Source organism: Ambystoma mexicanum, chromosome 11 (assembly GCF_040938575.1).
Source record: "Ambystoma mexicanum isolate Mex_15411 chromosome 11, UKY_AmexF1_1, whole genome shotgun sequence".
NCBI lineage: Eukaryota > Metazoa > Chordata > Amphibia > Caudata > Ambystomatidae > Ambystoma > Ambystoma mexicanum.
This window is the reverse complement of record NC_090934.1, coordinates 767221655-767235917: the sequence shown is the minus strand read 5'-3', so window position 1 is coordinate 767235917 and position 14263 is coordinate 767221655. Positions and strand designations below refer to the sequence as shown.

Sequence of the window (14263 nt, the reverse complement as noted above, 5' to 3'; positions counted from 1 at the left end):
TTCTTCTCAGATTTGGTTTGACAGAGCCCGTCATTCAGGGGACATGCTTGGTTTTGCTGAAGCACAATGGGGATATGAATGGACATGGCAGGGCCTTATTAAAAAGAGTAGTTTGAAGAAGAACAGCTGAAAATAGCGTCAGAGCAGCATCTTTTTTTAAAGGTGAAATGCTTCCTTTTTTTAATAGGGACTTTGGGCTTTCAGCAAAGCAGTGCTGCTTTTTCACTCTATTTCTTTTGCGTTATATGTAAGATCACACTGGCAGGCTTCCTCAGTGTGCTTGCCAAGATTTGTTGCTGCAAAACGCAGTTTTGAGGCAATGGTGCTCACTGGAACCAGCGCAACCATGTTGCTGTTTCTGCTGAAATGCAGCTTGGTTTTGGAGAAATTCTGTTCGGTGGGTCAATTTAGCCCACAGGTTTCCGACCCAAATTTGGTATGGAGACCGCATTGGTGGCTGTAAGGGGACAAGTTGTTACAGGCAGGGGATGAAGGCAAACTTACCCTGCTTGTGATGCTCGAGCTATCTGCTGCATTTGACATGGTGGACCATGGCACTCTGTTCGATCACCTAAAAAATACAGGGAACGTCGATGCATGTGCCCTTAACTGATTCACCTCATTCCTGGCAGGGCGCACACAGCGGGTATAGGTGGGAGGTTACATATCTGAAATTCTTGCACCATGTTGCGGTTTACCACAGGGCTCTGCACTTTCTCCCCTTTTATATAACATCTACCTTCACGCATTAATGAACATTTTGGAGAAATATAATCTCAGGTTCCACTCTTATGCTGATGATATGCAGCTGTACATCAGACTTGACAATGTGGAAAATGCTCTTGTTAAGGTAGGTAGGTGCCTGGAAGAAATAGGGGGTATAGATGGCACAAAACTGGCTACAGCTCTACCCCAAGAAAACAGAGGTGATATGTTTTGGATGGGAGCATTAGTCTGCCTCCACCCCAGTTTCTGGGTCCCACACTTCAATATGTATCCAGGGTTAAAAACCTAGGATGTATCTGGCTGTGCTGTTCAAGTATCGGCTAGAGTGCAGTCAGTCTTCTTTAACATTCCGTTGCTGCGGCTGGCGCTTCCCTATGTACCTGAATCTGACCGTGCAGTGGTTGTTGGAGCTCTAGTCAATTCCAAATTGGACTATTGTAATGGGCTCCCTGCCAGTGGCCCGGCCAAACAGATCCATCACCTTCAAAAGGCACAAAATGCAGGAGTCAGATTATTGTTTGGTGCACCTGAAAACACCTTAATCTCTGGCCTTAACTGCTCCCTGCATTGGTTAGCGGTGGAGGATTGCGTAAAATTTAAGATCGGCTGTTTGGTGTTTAAATGTATTAATAAACTTGCAACTAGCTACTAAAGGGACAAGCTCAACCTGTACTATCCCGCCTGTGCCCTAAGGTCGGAAGACAAACTGTTGCTAACTATTCCAAGGATAAAATGTGTCTCAAGAAGAAACTGCAGATTCTCAGTTGCTGGCCCCAGGTTGTGGAATAGCCTCCCTCTGAACCTAAGGAGGGCCATCTCTGGCATTCCGAGCAGGCCTTAAGAGTCATCTTTTTAAATAATCGCCTTCCTTCTTCATTTTTGTAATTACTTCATTACTGGGTGATCAGTTGCTACGTTCTGTTATATTTCCATCTGCGCCAGGATTCGATTTAGTTTGTTGCGTGCACGCTATACATAATTCAAATCAATCTATAAAAGGTGTGGTTTGAAGGAGCAAGCTGGCGATGCCGTCTGGACCAGAGAAGCCAAGGAGTAGAGAAGCGCAGGAGCTGAAGGCTGGAGGAGAACGGCGTGCGGATACACTGACCCAGTGTCTGTGATGGGCTGCAGCGTGGCGAGGGAGCCATGCTCCAAGGAGCCAGAGTGAGGCAGTCTGCTGGCCGTGTTCAGTTGAGTGCTTGTTCCCTTCGGACATGTGCCTGCCCCAAGGGCGTCTGAGGGGCAGTTTGAGACCCTGACTTCAACCCTGCATATCCTGCCCGGTGAGTTACGTGAAAATTAATGACAGAGAAACTCTGGAGCTTGCATGTGACTGTAGCGGAGCGGGAGGAAGGCACCGAAGTAAAGCGGCACAGAGCGAAAGGCAAGTGACAGATTGTGGACAGGCATCAAGCAAGAAATCAAACTGAGTGTTAAGTGGCACAAAAGAAATGTAAGGGATGCATGGTATCACAAGTAGATACTGACACAAGAGTTGCAAGTTTGAAAAACTTTGTTGTTAAATTGAAGGGGTTTGGAAAAACTCCTGTCTGGCCCTATAACTAAGATGGGCGTAATCTCGACCATGAAATAATAAAGAAACAGTCCTAGTCAGTCTAAGTCAAACAATAAAGGCTTATACTAACAAAAACTGAATGCCTGCCCTCACTCTAATACACTCTGTTATATAGGGATATGTATCTACAAAGGGAAAAATTCAGGGGTGAATCGAAATGTCAGAATGGCTATATAAATCGGTATTCATTCTCGTCCCCACGTTGTATAGCACGTGGTTAGATGGAACACTTGATGGATGAACACACTTTGGCTTTGCGAACACAGTTAGGTGGCTGGCTCTGCCCTCCAGGGCCTTCTTGGCCATTCAAATCTGAGTCACACGCTCTCGGGTTCCTCTCACCCAAGTCCAGGTCATCCTTCAAGCTTCTTCACCGTTTCAGCAAAACAGTTTCCAAGTATAGTATTTGATCAAAGTTCACCATAGGGTCCCCTCAGTCAAGCTCAAACCTTCTTTCACATTTTGATTTCGCTGTCAAAGACTTTTCTAAACTGGGAGAATTTGCGCTCTCACCTCCACATGACCACTTTGACCCTCCTTTCTTTCTTTACTTCCACTTAACATATTTTCCTTCAGTTCGAATGTCTTTTAGAAAGTGTACTTCCTTTTACTTTCACACACGGGTCTCCCTTGGTCGGGCTCGGACCCTTCTGTTGCTTTTCACATGGGTCTCCTTTAGTTGGGCTCAGACCCTCCTTTTTGTTCTCTTGCCAAATTCAACAAAACAAAGTTCAACAGTTCGTGAGCTTTTCACTTAACACTCATCATTTCTCGCTTCCCGCTGCCTCTACAGCTTTAAAGCATTTCACAGAGGCTTTCGATTGGGCAGTCTCACTTTGCCGGACCACTCTGCTACTTTGTATTTCATATTCACATTTCTTAACAATGGATTCCTTTTCTTTCGCAGCTTATCCGTGCTCGCGTAACCTTAATCCTTTGGATACTGTCGCAAGCATTTCATTTGAACACAGACCAGGCTTTCTTTGCTTCCCTCAACTCACTGGTTGTGTTAAAATGCTTTCCGACTTTCGCGCCTTTGATGTAGGAGTCTGTGCCTCCCCAACTCTGCCGTTCGCCCGGGAGGGTGGCTGGTAATCTTGAAGCACTTGGAAGACTCTTTCTCCCTTTCAGTTGGCTGTCCTGCACAATCCTCACAGCCTTTCGGAAATAACAATCTCTCTCTGAGGTGTGGGGGGGCGTCTCTGACTTTCTGCCCCTTTGGATTAACCCCTCGGTTTGTTGCTCTCCTTTGTCTGGATCACCATCGCCATAGCCATAGCCATAGCCCTAGAGGGACTGCTCCTTCTCATGCACCACCTTGCTCAAAGTGTGGCTCAGTGTTCCACCTTTTAACCATGTGCCGAGAGTTAATCGGTATTAGGTGTGCTTGATCAAAGCCAAGTGTCTGACCCTGCCTGATCTCGTTAGAGGGACATGTCAAATGTATTGCATGGGTGGTAATCCTTTCAGCCCAAGACCTCCTCTTCCTCGGCTCAGTATTTGTGTAGGAAAGGGGTGGGGCGATCTGGAAACTTTGAATATCCCAGACAATAGGATTGGATAGAGGTATTGGAAAGGGGGTGGATACCACATCTCGCCATCGGGTGTCCCTCCACCACTCCATGAGGACCCCTCACCCAGGTGATCGTCCACATTTGTCCACCCTCAGAGTCTGGATCCAAAGGCGATGCCAGTGCCCTGGCCACCTGAGCAAGGGATCCACGGGGTCTGGGCAGTGAAACACCCTCTGGTTTTTCACAGAAAGAAAGCCGAAAGAGAGCGAGAAAACCAGCAGAAAGTCAGAAAGAAAGCTCGAAGGAAAATACACTCGGGCAGCTGAAATAAGAGGAAAGTGAACTGTAAGAAATATAAGAGAAAGAATTGTGCGAGTGACCTGAAGCAGGAAAGAGGGTGCGAGTGACTCGACTGATTTGAAAAGTAAAAGCGAGAGGAAGTGAAAAAAGTTGAACGAGCGACCCGAAGGTGAAAACAAAGTGCGAGCAGCACGTGGAAGTGACAAGAAGGTGCAAGAGTGCACAACCAAAGAAACAGAGGGTGCCAGGGGCACGATAGAAGCAAGCCGGTCAAGTGACACAGCGAGTAGAGCGCTCGCTTTGACATCCGTGCAGAGCTTGCTAACGCAGGTTCGAATCCCGGCGGGGCCAAACTCAGCCTTTCATCCTTCCGAGGTCGATAAATGAGAACCACACACTGTGGGTAATAAATAATAAGCAGCGCTCAGATACCTGAGGGTTCGTAGCGCTATATAAATGCCAAATTATTATTATTAAGAGAAGGGTGCAAGAGGCACGACAAGATATAAAGAGAGTGCAAGTGTGCACGATAGAAAAGGAGGCGTCCAGGAGGCATAGTGAAGTGGAAAACAACAGAGTGAATGAGGCACAGAAGAGAAAAGTTGCCAGAAGAAAGGTACGGAGAGCAAGAAGAGGGGTTGCAGCTCAGAGTGGCCGTGCTTTGGAGGAGCAAGAGCCCAGCGTTCTCGATACTATCCCATGTAAGAACTGTACAGTGAAAGGTATATCCTAACTAGGAGAACTTTGTTTTTGTTTAAAGATGAAAGGGACCTAAGCTTGGGTAAGGGAACTCAGAAGCACAGACTGATTTTTACTTTGGCCTTTCAGATAATGACGGCCCTTAGAAACATCAGTTAAGGGAACCATCCCTTTAGAGTTGGAGCCAGTTAGGTATTACTCCAACCCAGGAACCTTAGTAAATAAAGGTTTTGAAACTAACATCTTTCATTCTGTGTCTCTCTTGATACCATGCCTGTCTCACAATAGGTAAAGGGATGGATGTTCCTATCCGACTTCAACAGGCCTCAAACCTCTATCACACAGCCACAGGCCAAGAAGCACCCCCCTCCCACTCCCCTCCAGCACTCTCAGAATTACAGTGCCGTAAATTCACAGATTATTTTAGGTAAAGTGGAGGATTCAGCTCCAGATTTTTGCTAGAGGTAAATCCTCTACTTCACCTCCAAAAGTTGTAATATCTGCGGTAATTCCATTACTGCTTAAAAAAAGTGGCGGTAATGACATTTCCACCTGTTTATTTACCTGCAACTCCAAACTTGTAATGAGGCCCATTGTCTTCATACCACTTTTCAGGCCAAACTACAGCTAACATTCACAGCCTGAGGACCAGCACACATACAATCCCAGTACACAACCAAACCACTATTAACTCATACACTCATTCACACAGTAATGCCAGTCAAAAACAGAGGGTTAGTTAAGGTTCCAACAATGTTTTTTTTAATGTAGTTTTTATGTGATGCTATTTATTAGTGCTAATGTTACTTTTCTGTTTAATGTTAAAGGAACAGTGCGCTCAATAATGTTATTGTCCCGATCGTTCGGGCATGTCATTTTAAGCACACTGGGATCGATCATAAAACATTTTCCTATGCATCTTACCTTAGTTTTCCTCACTTTTACACATGTGAAAACAACGTGTTGGGCGCGGCCATCTTGTGCTAATCGTATTCGTGGATCGATCGCCCTAAGGTGCGCTCGCGGCAATAAATCAAAGCACCCGCCCTTAGAGCTGACATCACTTGTCCGAATTATCTGCTCCACCTATTTTCATTACGTTTGTGGCCAATGTAGCCCAACGTGTCACGTCATCACCCACGCCCACAGAAACAGGAAGATAAACACAAAATAAACACAGATATCCTCACACAGAGTGTACCTTTTCTGTCTTGCCCTAAATAGCATTTGCATATAGAATATTTCAATAATACATCAATAGTCCGCAATGTGCTTTTATTTTTCAAAGAACGTTCACAAGAAATTATAAACTCCAGGAAACTAATGATTTTTTTATTTCGGAGGTAAGTTAGAGCTAACGACCATCGCATGACTCTCAAGCTATGCAGATTACGATGAACGATCAATGATGTGTGTCCTTGTGTTGCCATATGGTACAACTGCAAAACAATTCAATGACCCGCTTGGAGCTTCATGTGGGAGAAGAAATTTATTTTTTTCACTTTCAAGTCCAATGCTCTTGCTTCTCCACGTTGCTACATCAGCAATGCTGACAGGTTGCTCCTTGTTGCCAGGACCGCCAATGGACATATTGGGTCCATGTCGGTTGTCCCAAATAACGGTGATCGAAAAAACACTGCTTATGGTAATCCTCCAGTGTTGATTGAAGAAGCCATCAGCTGGCACCTGGAAAAATGGCATGGGCAGTACGGTACAAAGTATCTGCGAACAAAACGCAATAAAAATACATTTCAGTAGCCGTTCTGTATTTTAATATAACAAGTTACCGTATAACTCCTAACTGTTTGAAACCTAATCATGAGGGCAAAACAACCAATATTTAACACACAAATGAAAACATGTTGTACTGCTTGAGACCACAAGTTGCGTACAAGTTGAGCGCTGTGAAGTAGGTATAGCTCCCAATAGGATGGAGAACCACATGGAGAAAACGAATAACAAACATAGCAACCATTTAGGTTGAACCACGGACAGATGTCATTATTACGAAGCTCGCAAGATTACTGATAGAAAAGTGATCACAGTGCACATGGCCACGTTTACCCCACCGATTTTATGAAGCTGAACGTTACAACGGTATGTTCGTGGGACAAAGCGGTTTAGATATCACCACCCTGCATACGGGTGGTGTTTAATTAGTTATTATGCATAAAGCACTCTACTCTTCTTTTTTTTTTAATCCCAATAACAATTTTATGTAATCTTGAATTTACATAATTTCTGGAAATTCCATGGTGAGTTTCTGTCGATGAGCCACCGCTCTGTACGATGTATCACACACGTTCACACTAACTTGCCGTATGTCTGCTCTCAATATATTGAAAGTTATCTTTTTTTCTTCTATTCCCCACAACTTATGTCCTTTGCGCAATTGCTGCCTAGCGTTCAAGGCCAAATTACAATAAGGCACTTGTCCTGTTCAAAGGCAGAGACGTTTTAGCTTTTGATTTCAGAAAAGAATGGAATAGGCAATGATGCGGTACAGTGTTTCAGAACAGAAAGGACAGCTTGAAAACATCCATGTAAAGATATGTTACGCCACGTTAACGTCTCAACATTCACAAATTGTGTGTGTTGCTGTAACGCACGTGTGCATCGGCCCTCAAAGGAAATTCCTCATAAATCAAACCTCACCCTCCTCCACAACTGATTCATGCCACCAAACGCATTCCCTGTTTATGTAGTAGTCTACTCTAGCATATTATCGTACCTTTCACAATGTAACTTGTGAGAGTTAGATAGACTGTAGCCTTCGCTACATGGAGAGATGATCCCAGTTTACACACTCTGTAATCTACAGACGGATGAGCAAAAAACTAATTGTAGCCTTCCATCCCCTATGTAATACTGTTGTGTACACTGTTTTACCAATAGACGGTGCGTGTTCAGACACTGTGTGTGTTGTCATCACTGGCGCTGTGGCTTTCCAAAAGGCACCCGGGTCAGCCCTCTCTGTAACCATCATGCGAGACAGGTGACATAGTACATCCCTGAGCAGTGTCAACTTGTTCTTAAAATTGCAGTAGCTGGTGAAAGCGCATGATCGTGCCGCTGAATGAAAAAGTGGTTCTTCTTGGGAAGTGTGTGTCAAGTCAGGAAGGGGCATGAGGCAATGAAGAATTGGTTCCCACTATTCGAGTAGGGTGTGCCCTTGGCGTCAGATCAGTTTTCAGAAGGCTGCAAGTACCTGGGTAGCAGAGGATAACACAGCCAACATCGAAGGCACCAACTTTCACTCTGTATTGAGAGAACTTTCGTGATATTGTTTTTTTTATTCTCTAAGAAATCACATACTAGAATGAACTGGACAATATATTTGTATGATCTAGTGAAACTCTGATAATAGGCACCATATAAACCAATAACTCTGATGCGGGATAGCACATTTATTATGGGAGTCTGACCGTGCCGTGTAATATTCAATTACAGTTTCTTTTGAGTTCAAATGTTATGATATGGCATTTATAACACCTCCAAATGTTACTGTGAGTACATTTTAAAGGGAGCTACAAATCATTTGAATCTAGAAGTCCACATTTCGACAAGTTTGGATTTTGGAGGACAAGGCTCTTTTGCAATGTTTTGTGGCATTGTATGGGTCCTGGGAGCAAAATCAGCATCCAGTCCATGAGTATGCATGCCCAACACAGTCAATGTCAGATCTTTGACAAAATTAAAATATATTTCCTCGTATATTGGCTTGGCCACCCATTATTTGCTTCGTTTTGTAAAGGCCTTGTAGTAACAAAGCATCCCAATTGTTTCTGAAGTTCTTGCTTGTTCCCTACCTACGTTGTTGTTATGGTCAAGTACAGCTAGTCTTGTTCTGGCCTCCAGGTTGTTCCCACTAGCCAAAGGGAAAGAGTCATCCTCTTCGGAACTCCTCTGTCGCATAGAAAACGGGGTCAGGACAGCAGTGGTCGCTTCAAAAGGGTCTGCAGACGTCTCTGGTCATCTTCTTCGGATACTTCTGCTTCCAGTGGTCGACTTGCTTTTCACTCCAGAAGCCTCACCTTTTATACAGTTGCAGCACACACTCCTCTGCAATCTCTCTCAGCGTTTTACAGAAATGGGTGTTTGGCTGTCCAATCAGGACAGCCAGACCCCCTGTGGGAGCTGGTCCTATTCAGGCACTCTGGCAAACAGACGGGGGGGATAGAAGACTCCTCCACTTCCCGCCTGCCTGCCCAGAAAGGCTGGAGCTTGGTGGGGGATACCCAAAGTTTCCCACCAAAGGCAAAACACACACACTGACCTCCCTCTCCCAGAATGGTACAAGAAGGGTTAACAAAGAACAGCCACGCTAGAAATGGCAAAAAATGAAAGGAGGCCCCAAGTTGGTACTTGTTTGCCCCTATTGTACACTACCAATGCTATGGGCATTGCCTGCGATATAAAGATTACACAATAGTTGGTAGAACACGTCCACTGCCACCAGACATAACTAGGAGATTGTCTATGTGACAAAAAAGTCACAGGAGTAGAGAGGACGACGATACTAAGCAGTCTCGGGAGGATAGCTCGGGTGCAACACGCTCACCTTGGAAGCAAGACGATGCGGAGCAACACAGGTTCGATCCCTGGGTCATCGCTTAGAAACCTCTGGGTATTAAGCGTGTTATAAATAACCAATTACAAGTATCTCTTTGGTGCTTCACTGAAGGTGGTGTGTGCAAATCTCCCAGACTATATAGTTTGTGGAGAGATATCCTTAAGAACTGTTGTTACTCGAGGATATAGAAAAAGAATCTTAAAGGTGGGGCCCGTACGGGTCCCCGGCAACACTGCCCATAAGGAGCTGTGTGCTGCAGTAGTAAAACACAGATGCATTTAAGAGCTATGGAGCAGACAGGCTCCATAGTGCAGGCAGAATACAAAGAATAGAGCTCCATAAAGAGTGCCCACAAGAATGAATGAGTGGAAAAAAGGCTCCACTCATTCAGGATTGAAAGAAAAATGTCCAGAATTCCAGCAAAACATGCTGGGGGTCCCACTAGGAGAGGGGATAAAACATAAAAATGATAAATCTCCCAAACACTAATCCCCTCCCAGACTAGGGACAGGAGGATCTAATCTACTCCTGGATAGCTTTCTCGATCCAGCCGGTCATACTTTCTGGAGAGACCATCAGCATCCTTATGTTGGGTACCTGACCTGTGCTCAATAGTGAAGTCAAAAATTGTAGGCTTATGGACCACCTGAGCAATGTTGGGTTTTCTCCTTTCATCTGCATCAGCCACCTTAAGGGTTGGTGGTCCATTTAAATCTTGAACGTAGTTCCATAGAGGTATGGTCTGAATTTCTTCAGGTCCCACACAATAGAAAAACATTCACATTCAATGGTTGCCCATCTTGTTTCCCTATTTTTAAATTTTCTACTAATAAAGCATATGGGGAGCTGCCCTGCCTTTGCTATCAAATTGGCTCAAGACTGCTCCTATCCCTGTGTCGGAAGCATCAGTTCGGACTAGGAAGGCCTGAGTATAATCTGGAGCTCTCAGCACTGGAGCTTTACAGAGGGCATATTTCAGCCACTGGAAGGCTTTGTCACACTCCTCATGCCACTTGAACCTTTTAGGGTACTTGGGAGAGGATATGGTATTCAGAGGAGAGGCTATGGTGAAATAGTTTTCAATGAAGTTCCTGTAATAACCAGTAAGTCCTAAGAAGACTCTTACTTGGGTTTGAGTAGTTGGAGTGGCCCAATCTTGTACAGCCTGTAATTTGCTGGGTAACGGCTTGATTTCCCCTCCTCCTACCTCATGACCAGGGTAGACCACTTTACTCTGACCAACTTGGCACTTACTTGCTTTGATGGTCAGATTGGCCTGTTGAAGGGCCTTCAACACATGTCCCAGGTAGGACTAAACACTGCTATGTCATCCAAGTATGCCATACAGAGGTTCTCTAACCCATTCAGAACATGGTTGAGCAGTCTCTGGAATGTGGCAGGTGCATTCTTTAAACCAAAGGGCATGACCTTAAAATGGTACAAGACTTGTGGGGTTCAGAATCCGGTCTTCTCCTTGGACTGGTCAGTCATGGCAATCTGCCAATAACCACTTGTCAGGTCAAAAGTACTGAGGAATTTTGCAGAGCCCAGTTTTTCCACCAGTTCATCTGTCCTTGGCAATCGATTGGCCTCAGTCTTGGTAACTGCATTTAATGCCCTATAGTGCACGCAGAATCTAAGTTCTTTAGTTCCTGCCTTTGATACTAACACAACTGGGCTAGCCCATGAATGGACTTGTGGAATGTTCAATCACTCCAAGGTCATGCATCTTATTGACCTCTTTTATGTGATACCTCACATTATCTGGCATCCTGTAGGCGCTACTCTTTATTTATTTTTTTCTTAAAAACTTATTTTGTTGGGCATTTTATTATTGAACACTTCACAAATCATGTAATTTCGTACTCACATTCATCATGATTGCATCATGTTTTCGTTCAAACATTAACAACCCTTACACCCCACCTCTGAGACAAGACAAGTCGAGATTAACTTTTATAGAGTTCGGGTTTCACGCACTGCAGCGGGGAGCCCAGCCCCTGGCGTCTTCACCAATTACTTATAGATGGCAAGGAAGGGAGTCCATTCCATTTCTCTGCTTGGGGAGAGATCGTGAAGGGGCCCCTTAATGTTCTCCATCTCGTAGATTTCTCTGGCTTTCCGGGTCCAGGTTCTCTCTGACGGGAGGGCCTGTGACTTTCAGTTTATCATAAGGCAAACCCTGGCCGCTAGCAGCAAGAAGTGTGCCATTTAGGGGAGCCGCGGCCACCGGCCTACCTGTTCTTCCAGACCAAACAGTCCTAATCTTGGGTCGCACTCGCGTACTACCCCGTCAATCTTTTTGATCTAGGACAGTAGCTCTTTCCAAAATTCCTGAACTTTCGGACAGGCCCGCCACATGTGCCAGTAGTCTGCTTGGTCGCCGCATTCCCTCCAGCATTGAGGGCTCGCTTGGTTGAACATTCTGGAGAGGCACCTGGGATCATAGAGCCACATGTGCAGTAGTTTTAGACCGTGCAACTTGTATTGCGCTGGGATGGAGGTTTTGTCGGATGATTTGCACATTTGTTTCCACAGGTGTTCGTTCAGCATGGGGCCCAGATCTTTCTCCGATCTTTTTTTGAGAGCTCCATCCATGTTATTTTGATTGCATAGTTGAGTCTTCTACAACTGGAAGATGAGGCCCTTAATCAACGAGGTTTCACTTAAAAAAAAAATTCAAGTGGCGCAAGTACCCTTTGTAGTTCATCCTTCCATTTCGGGGCTGTCAGGACTCCCTTCAGTTGTAGGAATTGGAATGTTCCTAGGGGTTTTAGTTGCAGGCCAGCTTCCATTTCTTGAAGAGACATGCATGTGTCTCCTTTTACCATCTGTCCCACCCTTTCCAGACCTGCTTTGTGCCATTCCTTGAAACATTGAGGGTCCTGGATCTCATTTCTGATTGGGGGAGCTCATATGTGGCTCATAGGTGATGACCATGTCATGAGTCCCTTCATTTCTCCTTTGTTCCAACCGCATGATGGCTGATAACTTTGGTTGGGAATGCTGATTTCGCGGCCCACAGCCATTCCCCTAGGGTTACTGCCCGTTGCAGGTGGTTTTCGATTGCCACCCATTGTTTTTATCCCCTCTCAGATGCGGCACCAGGGCCCTAATTTGGGCTGCTCTGTAGTAAGTGTAACATTCTGAGAGTCCTGTTCCCCCTTCCTCCTTGCGCCGCGTTAGTGTTGTAGGATATTTGCTGTTTTTTCCCCTGCCACAGAAATTTAATGAGTTTGGCTTTCAATTCCGGGATGTCTATTGGAAGCATCTGATATTGGTATGGGACTTTGGGGAGAATCACCATTTTGATTGCATTGAGGCGGCCAAGCCATGATATTGTCAACTTTGCCTATCTGTCTAGGTCCTTTGATAGCTTTGACATTAGAGGTGGGAGGTTGGCCTCATAGAGGTCTTTCGTTTTTCTTGTGATGTTGATGCCCAGATATTTTAACTTCTGCCGTGCTATAGGTATTTACCCCCCGTGTTTTGGTTTCCTCCATCTGAGTCATTCGGGGCGTTATAAGGGAAAAGAGTGGATTTCTCTGCATTATCTTTCAGCCCTGCCCATTTTCCAGATTCTCTGATAGTTCGCAGGACTTTGGGTATTGATGTCAGGCGGTCTGCCAGATAGAAGAGCATGTCGTCGGCGAACATCGCCAGTTTATACTGTGTCCCCCACCTTGATCCCTTCTATAGTCATCATTTCTGATTACATTTCCCAGAGGTTCTATAGATAGGGCATACAGAGGGTTGAGCGGGGTCATCCTGGTCTGGTTCCTCTTGTTAGGGCAAACTCATTTGATAGTTTGCCATTCACCACCACCCTTCCCTTTGGGGTTTTAAATGGTGCCTGAATTCCGCTTATGAAACGCTCTTCAAATCCCATGTTCTTGAGTATGGCCCAGAGAAATTCCCACTCCCCCCGATCGAATGCCTTCGCTGAGTCCAAGCTAAGCAGTGCCTGCCCCCCATTTACCCCCTCAGAATGTTCCATGATGTCCAGCGTTTTATGCATGGCGTCGGCACCTTGTCTTCCTTTTATAAAGCCCACCTGGTCCGGGTAATATCTTCCATGTGTGAGGCCAGGACACTTGTGTAGATTTTTGCGTTGGTGTTTAACAATATCGGACGGTATGACTTGCCACATGCAGGGTCTTTCCCTGCTTTCGGGATGACTACTATGTGAGCTACTGAAAAGGATGGCGCGGCCTGACCAGTTTCTTGTATGTGGTTAAATAGTTCAGCCATGTGCCAGGTCAGGATGCCTGCAATTTTTTTTAATAAAAACCCCTGGTATATCAGTCTATGTCATGTCAACCCTGATCAGCCGTCTCACCTCCACGCACACACCAGCCCCGAACCAGCAGCACGCCATCATGCACTCACCAGGGCAGCACACCAGTGAAGGGCACACTGTGCAGGACACCTTTCATGGGAAGCAGACATGCCCAGGTGCTCGTTCTCCTCCGATGGTGCACAGACAGGTTCTGTGGCAGCTATGGCCCTGCTGGCGGTTGCCATGGCAACTCCAGAGACATGCTCACGTGACGCGGGTCTGCTCGCATGTGGTTCCTGTGCTGGCGTGGACCCGCTCACGTAGACGTGTTCCTATGGCAACCGGATAAATGAACGCCCGGTCAAGCATTCAGCACTTCTCAGCTGTAGTGACTTGTGGCAAGTGGCGTTTTTCTTGTTATTGAATTCACAGACTTCTTGACCTTTGCTTACGGACCTCTGGATTGACTCTGTGATTACCCTCATTACGGTGACGCTGCTTACTGGCACACACAGATTGTTTTGACCTCGGCATTGCTCCACGGACTTCTTGTGCTTTCCACTTTGGAACAGCGTTTTGGAATACCAGCATTATGT

At 45.6% G+C, this 14263-nt stretch overlaps 1 protein-coding gene across 4 annotated transcripts in view; it reads left to right on the top strand.

The window, feature by feature from the left end:
- Window positions 1-14263, top strand: part of ZNF143 (zinc finger protein 143) — a 1779064-nt gene that overhangs the window by 288069 nt on the left and 1476732 nt on the right. The gene's annotated exons all lie outside the window — the stretch shown is intronic.